Below are 9,123 nucleotides of genomic sequence, written 5' to 3' on the forward strand. Positions count from 1 at the left end.
TTTTACAAGGAAGCCCACTCCATTGCTCCCACTTTCCTGACATTTAAAAGTGGGGAGAAGTATATTATGCAAAGCAAAATGAGCCAGATCCAGAAAGACAAATCCCGTGTGAATCCACTCCTGTGAAGTGCCAAGAGCAGCCAGACTCAGAGACAGAAAGTGGAACCGTGGTTGCCAGGGGCAGCGGGGAAAGGGCTTGGGAGGCTGTCGCTGAATGGGCACGGAGTCCCGGTTTTGCAAGACGGAAGAGACCTGGAGACGGATGGTGGTAGGGGTTGCACGACACTATGAGTGTTCTCAATACTGCTGAATGCACATTAAAAGGGGCTAAAGTGGAGAATTGGGGGGTGTGTATATTTTATCACAATTTAAGATTTTAAAGACAATTTCGCGATAATGTTGTTTAGAGTAAAGGGAAGTGACCCCATGGGGTCTGGACGGTCCAGCAAGGATCTGCAGGCCTGTAGGAATTTAACTGGGCTTTCGGTTGACGTCCCTAGAAACCTGGGTGAATCAGGATCTGGCCAGGATGCCCCAGGTCATGGGGTGGGGAAGGGGCAACCCTGAGAAAGGGGATCAGTAGGTCGGCACTGAGGGCATCTTAGAAGGTCGTAAAGACTCAGTACAACTGATGTATCTGTCCTGTTTCTCCACCCATGTCCATTTTCGCTGCACACTGGAATGTGCCAGATGATTTCCCAGTGATTGTGGCCTGAGCTGGGCTTGAGGATTGTGTGTTCCCTTCTTCAGTTTGAGTGATCCCCTGCCGCGTGTTTTCCTGGAAATGAGTTTAGCGGGATGAGTCTGGAGTCAGCCACGAGAAGGGCTGTCTGGCTGTGGTGTGATTCCTTTTCGGAAAGGTTCTCACAGGCCTCAGATGTGTATTGGTGCAAACGGGAATTAGACCTTCTGAGAGAGAAGTCTATGGAAGGGAGGCCGTATGTGTCTGCTTAAATGGGGCCTCTGGGAAGATGTTGTTTTGTAAATGATCTTTAGATGAGTGCTGGTAAATCACAGAGTTAATCCCTACTCTATGGGTCATTCTGCTGCTTGATCTGAGAAACCCGCCTGGCCTGCGAGCAAGGCAAATGATAAATCTCAGGGCAGGCTGGCACGGTAAAGACCACCCAGGCACTTGCTGGGCCAGGCGTGGTCCTCTGAACGGCAGCATCAGCATCGCCTTGTTACACAGAGTGGACTCTGCACCCAACCAGTCGAGGTCCTTTCAGGATTCAAGTGGCCCCCAGCGTTTGAGGAGTCATGTTTTAGTCAGCTTATCAAAGGTGTAGACATGTTTATCAGGGTAGTCAGTGCATCGGCAAGAGGGTGGTCAAGCACATCTCTCCTTGAGGCTGTCCATTCGGCACCTGTCTGAGAGCTCCGGCCCTCCTTGGACCCCTGGCAGCTTCGGAGGACTCTGCTGTACTCAGATCAAGTGAGCCCCGTCCGCACAGCCCGGGGTTGAATCGTGGCTTTGACACTTGCAGCCTGTGTGACCACGGCCGCCTACCGTCTCTATGCCTCAGCTTTCTTCCTCTAAAACGACTGGGCCGAGAGTCCCGACCTCGTGGGATTGCTGTGAAGAGGAAACACGTCCATCCACATGAAGCAGCCAAGACAGTCTTGAGGCGCTCGTGCTGTCATGCCACATGGATTTCTGTCTCACACCTTGGCTCTCATCTGTCCCCGCAGCCTCGGGGAGCAAGCTCGGCTCCTCTTGCAGGTGACAGCCTTGCAGATGTTGGCAGGCAGCTCCCAGGCCCACCCCTCCGCGTCTCTGGGCTGAAGGGGCCGGTTTTCCCCTTCCTGTGCAACAGGCCTTCCGCTGCACATCCGCCAGGCCTCCTGGAAACCCAGGCCCCACAAGAGCCAGGACCTGGGCCACAGCCCCACTTCCCCCAAGTCTGAGTATTACTTCTCCATGGCCTCGATCTCTTTCTGGCTCGACTTAATTTCCCCAGATCAGACAGGGGCACACAGAGGTGTTCCCACCCCTCCTCCCAAGCTCGCGCCAGGCCAGGGGCCGGCCCAAGGCCTTCCTGAGCTCGTTAACCCGTCTCCCGACACCAGCAGCCTGGACGCCAGCCCTACCTGTGGCATCCCGAAGCGGGGCGACGGAGGAGAGCGCCGGGCCTGCAGCGACCTTGCTCCGCCCGCACCCCACCCACTAGCAGGATCCACAGGGCCCCACTCCAGGGCTCGGGCCTGCCAGGGCCAGTGAGAAAAGCAGGGGGCCAGGCAGCCCTTCCACAGCCTGTGCTGAAGCTCCTTACCTGCCGGGCAGCCCTCCAGACCGGGAGGGGCATTCGCCTTCCCTGGGGAGCTCTTTCAAGATGGGGACAGGAGCACTCCTGCAGCGGTAGCCCTGGGCAGTCTGCACGTGCACAGACGCTCCTCTTGATCCTGATGGGTGGGTCCTTGGGGACCTTCTCCTCAGCCCCTCCCATGACCCACTTATCCTTGTGTCCAGATGTCTCTCTGTCCCCAGAGCATGTCCAGGTCTTCCCATCCCCCTACCTGTGTTCACACTGGCTCCCCATCGCCCACTCACATGTCCCTCCACATCCAAGATGTCCCCATCTGCCAAGCCCAGCTCAAGCCTCACCTCCACAAGCCCTTCTCTGACCCATTTCAGCACAAAATACAGCCTCTCTGCACTTCCTGAGACAGGGTAGTCAGTGCAGGTCAGACACAGATAGACAAAGTTCCGGTAGGCAGTTTGTAGCTTAAACTAAGGAAGAGTCCAGACATCTTTCTGTAGCCAGACTGGAATGTGGACCTGCCAGTCCACCCCACTTCCTCAGCTCCTTCAAAAGAAAAAAAGCCCATCAAGATATAAAATGGTGCAGCCCAACCTTCTGGTTCATGGTTCAGCATAACCATGACTAAAACCCTTCCAAGTTCCTTGTGGAAAGTAAAAGGTTCAACGTCATGCCTCAGCTTATCAAAGGTGAGAAATGCACAGCAGATCGCCTTTCAGCTCATGAATGTATATCTCCACAAGTCTAGCAGGTCTTCCGTCAACGCACGATGCGCGTTCAGGGAAAAGGCCAACCCCTCACCCATCGGAGGATAAGCCATGGCAATCTCTTCAAAGTGGACATCTGTGGCCCACCCTCCTAGGTATGTCAGTGATCGTGAAGACATATCAAGCCTTTTAGTCAAAAGCAAAAGCGCTGTTTTCTTTTCACGCAATCTACCCATGCCAGGTCTCTGACATGAATCTCTCTTCTCCCCTCTCTTTCCTTTGCTAATAAATTCTGTTTTAAGAACTTTGCTGGCCGCCCTGAAATTCCTTTCGGTAGTGAGTCAAGAGGCCAGGAGCGCGGCCTCACACTCCGCCTGGCAACACTTACTATTTACTCTCTTTAGTATACCACAAAGGGAGGTACGGTGCCCAGGTTAAAGGTGACAGGTCCTGGAGCCAGACACCCGCAACCACTTCCCAGTTATAGGACCTTGGGTCACAGAGGTGTTTTACTACACTGTGCAGAGCCTGCATCAAATTCCTGTGAAATGCTAACCCAGCACCGGCCACAGGGTAAGCCCCACGTAAGTGTTGGTCATGATTAATCCCTGGTCCTTCCAGTCGTTTTCATGTTAACATTCCATCTCTCTGATCACATGATATGCTCTGTGAGGACAGGATGGTCTTCATCATCTCCGTGTCCTCCACATGGGGGCTCACACATGTTGAGCTCTCAGAACACATTGCAGAAACGTCTGGCTGGGAAGGTGGGACTGTCAGAGGCCTCCGGCAGCCTGGCCGAGAAACAGGGACGGTCCTAAACATCAACTCGGCATGAAGGGGAGAAACAGTCCTTCCCACCCTGTGTACCCCCTGCCTCCCAGCCCCCCACATCCCGCCAGCCCCGCGCACGCACGCGCGCACACACACACACACACACACACACACACACACACACACACACACACACACAGGTATACCGCTGACTGTGGTTTGACTCCTGGCGAATTTTGTCCCACGTTAAGTCCACCCTACCCATGAGGGATGAGTGGGCACAATATCATGAAAGGGTGAAGTAGAAGGTCTGTTGAGGCCTCCCTTCTTCATCCTTCCAAACCCCCGACGCACAAGCTCAGGCTCAGGACAGCGAGGGCGTGGAAGGTCAGGCAGAGGAGGCGTGACTGCGGAGAAGAACCGGGGCCACACAGGAGCAGCCATGGGGCCGCCCTTCTGGAGTGGCTTCTGTCCAGGCTGTCCTGCATCCCCTGGCAAGAGCTGGGGCCAGGAACTGTTTTCCTGCTCCTGCCACAAAGAGCTTGCTCAGAGCTTTCATTAAACCTGGTCTCTCGATCTGTTGGGGCCCCTAATTCTGCTCTTCTAGGTTATTTCCCATACACTTTGAAGGCTTCAGAGTCACAGCCTCCCGCAGGCCCTACGTGACGACAGGGACCATGAAACCTGGCTGGCTGGAACAGCTGAAGAAGGCCCCAGTGCCCCCCCCATGAGGGTCTGGACAGGATGCCATTTCCACTGCCTCCCATGGTGCCTCCAGCGTCCTTCTCAGCCGGGAGCACCAAGGGACAGAGGGGCGGGAGGAAGGAGGCGGTGAGGGAGGGCCAACGCCAGCCTCGCCTCTTGCACACTGAGAGGTGATCGCCGGAAGCCATGCAGTGTGGATGTCGTACTTCCTCAGGGCAGGGGCGCCTCGGAGCCTCACCCGCGCACCTGGCCCCCACGCACCCACAGACCCACGTCCAGACAGTTCCCACCGCCGGATCTGATCCCCAAGGACGTGTTCCTCTCTGCATCCAAATGGAGCCGAAACTATTCCTCACGTGGCAGGTCAGGCAGAAAGTTTATTTGAGGATTTCTTGCCGCCAACACGCTCGTTGATAAATGAGCTCTTTTGATGAAATTAAGCGTCCACTCCTGGGTATCCTTTAAATACTTTTTTCTAGAAATTCTTTCACCCCATCCCCTCAAGTGAAACGCCTCTTTTTAAATTTTGTTATTATTATCGTTAAGACAGAGTTTCGCTCTGTGGCCCAGGCCAGAGTGCAGCGGCACCCTCCGGGCTGACCGCCACCTCGACCTCCTGGGTTCCCCGTGATCCTTCTGCCTTATCCTCCTGTGTGGCTGGGACTACAAGGGGATGCCACCACGCCTGGCTAGTTTTTCAGTGTTTTCATAGAGGTGGGGTTTCTGCTGCCCGGGCTGCTCTCAAAGTCCTGGGCGCAGTGGATCCTCCCACCTTTGCGTCCCAGCGTGCTGGGGTTCCGGGCCCGAGCCACCACGCCCAGAGGAAGCTCCTCTCCTGGACTCAGATCGCCAGCGTCATGTCGTGGGCCCTAGGGTCCCTTCCACTCCACTCAGAGGCTCAGGGCACATCTCAGCTGCAGGCCGGACCCCAGCCCCTGTGTCTGCCCAGGAAACGGAGCCTTCTGTCTGTTCTCATCTCCCCTTTCCCAGGGGCTCTCTTGCAGAGGACTCTAACTCTCAGATTATTCTTGGCCCCAGGGCTTCTGAAGCATATCAACAAATCCCTTTATATCTTTTAAAGTAACCGTAGAGTTGACAAAAATACACTAGGTTATTGGTTTTCATCCAAGGTAAGAAAGAGCCAGGGGAGAACTTTCTTGCTGCCAATATGACCTGGTCCCTAATTCTGGCCCAAAGGCAGCCTTGCCCATGTAAACGTCTTTCTTGCTTTCAGGGCAGGTATTTCAGAGGGAAGGCCCCTGTGTCCCTGCTTTGCTTCCAACCTAGATGCTGAAGAGGGACAGATGTTCATTTCAGAACATCCTCTTCCATGAAAGACTGTTCCTTCACCTCTCAAAGATAATTCCCCTGAAGCTACCTCCCCTCTGGGTACTCTGCCTTAGTCTTCCCCTGACAATCTCACCCTTCGAGTGAAAATAAAACCAGACCATTCTTTCTGTGTAAGCTCCTCACTCAGAAGTGAACTACAGACAGTATGGCTCATCTCTATAATTTTCAGAACCAGACTTGAATTCCCAGCAAACTACTATGCACGCAACATGATTGAGTTTCAGGGGCCTTGTGCTAAGTGAAAGAACTCAGACTCAAAAGGCGACACACTGTGATTCCATTTATATAACATTTGATGCAAGGTAAAACTGGAGAGACAGAAAACAATAGTTGCTAAGGGCTGGTGGTGACCCGAAAGGGACATGAGGGAGTAGTCTGAGAGGATGAAATTGTTTTGTGCGTCTTTCAAAAAAATGTTTTCTTTCAGATTCAGGGGCACACAGGCATGTTCCTTCCACGGGCAGGTTGTATCGTGCTGGGGAACAGGTCTCAGGCAGCTCACTCCCCAGGCGGTGAACGTTGTGCCCTGTAGGTAACTTCCGAACCCTCGCTCCCGCCCCCCTCACTGGTGTCCCAGTGTCTATTGTGCTCATCCTTGCGGCCATTTAGCTCCCACAGGAGTGAGAACATGTGGCGCTCGGTTTTCTGTTTCTGAGTCAGCTTACATAGGAGAATGGTCTCCGGCTCTAACCGTGTCGCTGCAAAGCACATGATTCTTCTTTATTATGGCTGCTTGGTAGACCATAGTGTATCTAGACACCACATTTTCATTATCCACTGACCAGCTGATGAGCATTGAGGTTGATTCCACATCTTTGCCATTGTGGATTGTGCGGCGATGAACAGGCGGGTACAGGTGTCTTTGTTACCGAACAACCTCTGTTCCTTTAGGTAGATACCTAGCAGTGGGATTGCTGGATCAACTGGTAGGTCTGCTTTTGGTCTAAGTCATTGCTGTACTGCTTTCTATAGAGGATGTACTAATTTACACTCCCTCCAACAGCGTATGAATGTTCCTTTTTCTCCACACCCATGCCAGCGTGGTATTTTTGTTTGATTTCTTAATAATGGCCATTCTGACTGGCGAAAGGTGGTATCTTGGTATGGTCTTTTCCAGGTGTGTGCATCTCCCTGATGAGGAGTGACGTTGAGCATTTTTTCATGTGTGTTGGCTATCTGTCTGTCATCTTTTGAGAGATGTCTGTTCATGTCGTTTGCCTATATTTTAATGAGTTATTTGCTTTTTTCTTGCTGATTCAAGTTCTTTGTAGATTCTGGATATTAGTCCTTCGTCAGATGTATAGTTTGTGACTATCTTCTCCCATTCTGTAGGTTGCCTATTTGCCCCATTGGTTATTTCCTGTGCTCTGCAGAAGCTTTTTAGTTTAATTAAGTCCCACTTATTTATTTTTATTTTAGTTGCATTCGCTTTTGAGGTTTCAGCCACAAATTCTTTGCCTAGGCTGATGTCCATAAGAGTTTTTCCTAGATTTTCTTCTAGAATTTTTATGTTTTCAGGTCTAACATTTAAGTCTTTAATCTACCCTGAGTTAATTTTTGCATATGGTAAGAGATTTCCGAATGTAGCTATCCAATATCCCCCAGCACCATTTGTTGAATAGAGTGTCTTTTCCCCAGTGTTTGTTTTTTGTCTGCTTTGTCAAAGATCAGTTGGTTGTAGGCATTGGGTTATATCTGGATTCTCTATTCTGTTCCACTGGTCCATGTGTCTGCTCTTGTACAAGTACCATGCTGTTTTGGTTACTGCAGCTTTGTAGCATAATTTGCAGTCAGTGATGTGATGCTCCTAGCTTTGTTCATTTTGATTGGGATTACTTTGGCTATTTGGCTCTTTGTGGTTTCATCTGAATTTTAGAGTGACTTTTTTTTAATTCTGTGAAAAATGACATTGGTAGTTTGATAGGGATTGCATTTAATCTCGATTGCTTTGGGAAATATGGTCATTTTAATAATGTTGTTTCTTCCAATCCATGAGCATGGGATTTTTCTCCATTTGTGTCCTCTGCAACTTCTTCCATCCAAGTTTTGTAGTTCTCCTAGTAGAGATCTTTCACCTCCTTTGTTAAATGTATTCCTAGGTATTTTAGCTTTTTGGTTGCTATTATAAGTGGAATTGAGTTCTTAATTTGATTATCAGCTTGGTCGCGATTGGTGTACAGCAGTGCTACAGATGTGTGTGTGTTGATCTTGTATCCTAAAACTTTACTGGACTTATTTATCAAGTCCAGCAGTCTTTGGGAGGAGTTTTTAGAATTCTCTAACCATAAGATTATATCATCAGCATATAGAGATAGTTTGATTTATTATTTTCCAATTTGGATAGACTCTATTTCCTTGTCTTGCCTGATTGCTCTGCCTAGGCCTTCCAACACGGTGTGGACTAGTAGTGGTGAAAGTGGGCATCCTTGCCTTGTTCCCTTCTGAGGGGGAATGTGTTCGACTTTTCTCCATTCAGGATGACATTGGCTGTGGGCTTGTCTTTTATGGTTTTTATGATTTTGAGGAATGCTCCCTCTATCCCTGTTCTGCTAAGGGCTTTTATCATGAAAGGATGCTGGATTTTATCAAATGCTTTTTTAGTGTCTATTGAAATGATCGTGTGTTTTGTTTTTATTTCTGTTAATGTGGTGGATCATATTTATTGACTTGTGCATGTTGAACCACCATTGCATCCCTGGAATAAAACCCACTTGGTCATGATGTATTATTATATTTTTTATGTGCTGTTGAATTTGGTTTGCTAATACTTTGTTGAGTATCTTTGCGTCTATATTCATAAGGGATATTGATCTGCAGTTTTCCTTTTTTTGGTTGTGTCTTTTAGTGGCTTTGGTATCAGAGTGATTCTGGCCTCATAGAAGCAGTTAGGGAGGATTCCCTCATCTTCAATCTTGTGGTGTAGCTTCACTAAAATTGGTACTTGTTCTTTAAAGGTCTAGTCGAATTCAGCTGTGAGTTTATCAGGTCCTGGACTTTTTTTTTGTTAAGAGACTTTGATTGCTGTTTCAATCCCACTGCTCATTATTAGTTTGCTCAGGGTTTCTATTTCTCCTTGATTCAAGGTTGAGGGATTGAATGTTTCCAGGAATTTATCCATTTTCTCTAGTTTGTTTGCATAAAGGTGTTCATAATAGTCTTGTAGGATATTTTGAATTTCCATCATATCAACTTTCATGTCTTCTTTTTCATTTCTGATTGAGTTAATTTGTGTCTTCTCTCTTCATTTCTTAATTAATCTAGCTAGTGGTCTATCAATTTTGTTTATCTTTTCAAAGAATCAGCTTTTTGTTTCAATGATCTTTTGG

The sequence above is a fragment of the Carlito syrichta genome, unplaced genomic scaffold (genome assembly GCF_000164805.1).
Source record: "Carlito syrichta isolate Samal-C Ts95f unplaced genomic scaffold, Tarsius_syrichta-2.0.1 Scaffold306680, whole genome shotgun sequence".
NCBI lineage: Eukaryota > Metazoa > Chordata > Mammalia > Primates > Tarsiidae > Carlito > Carlito syrichta.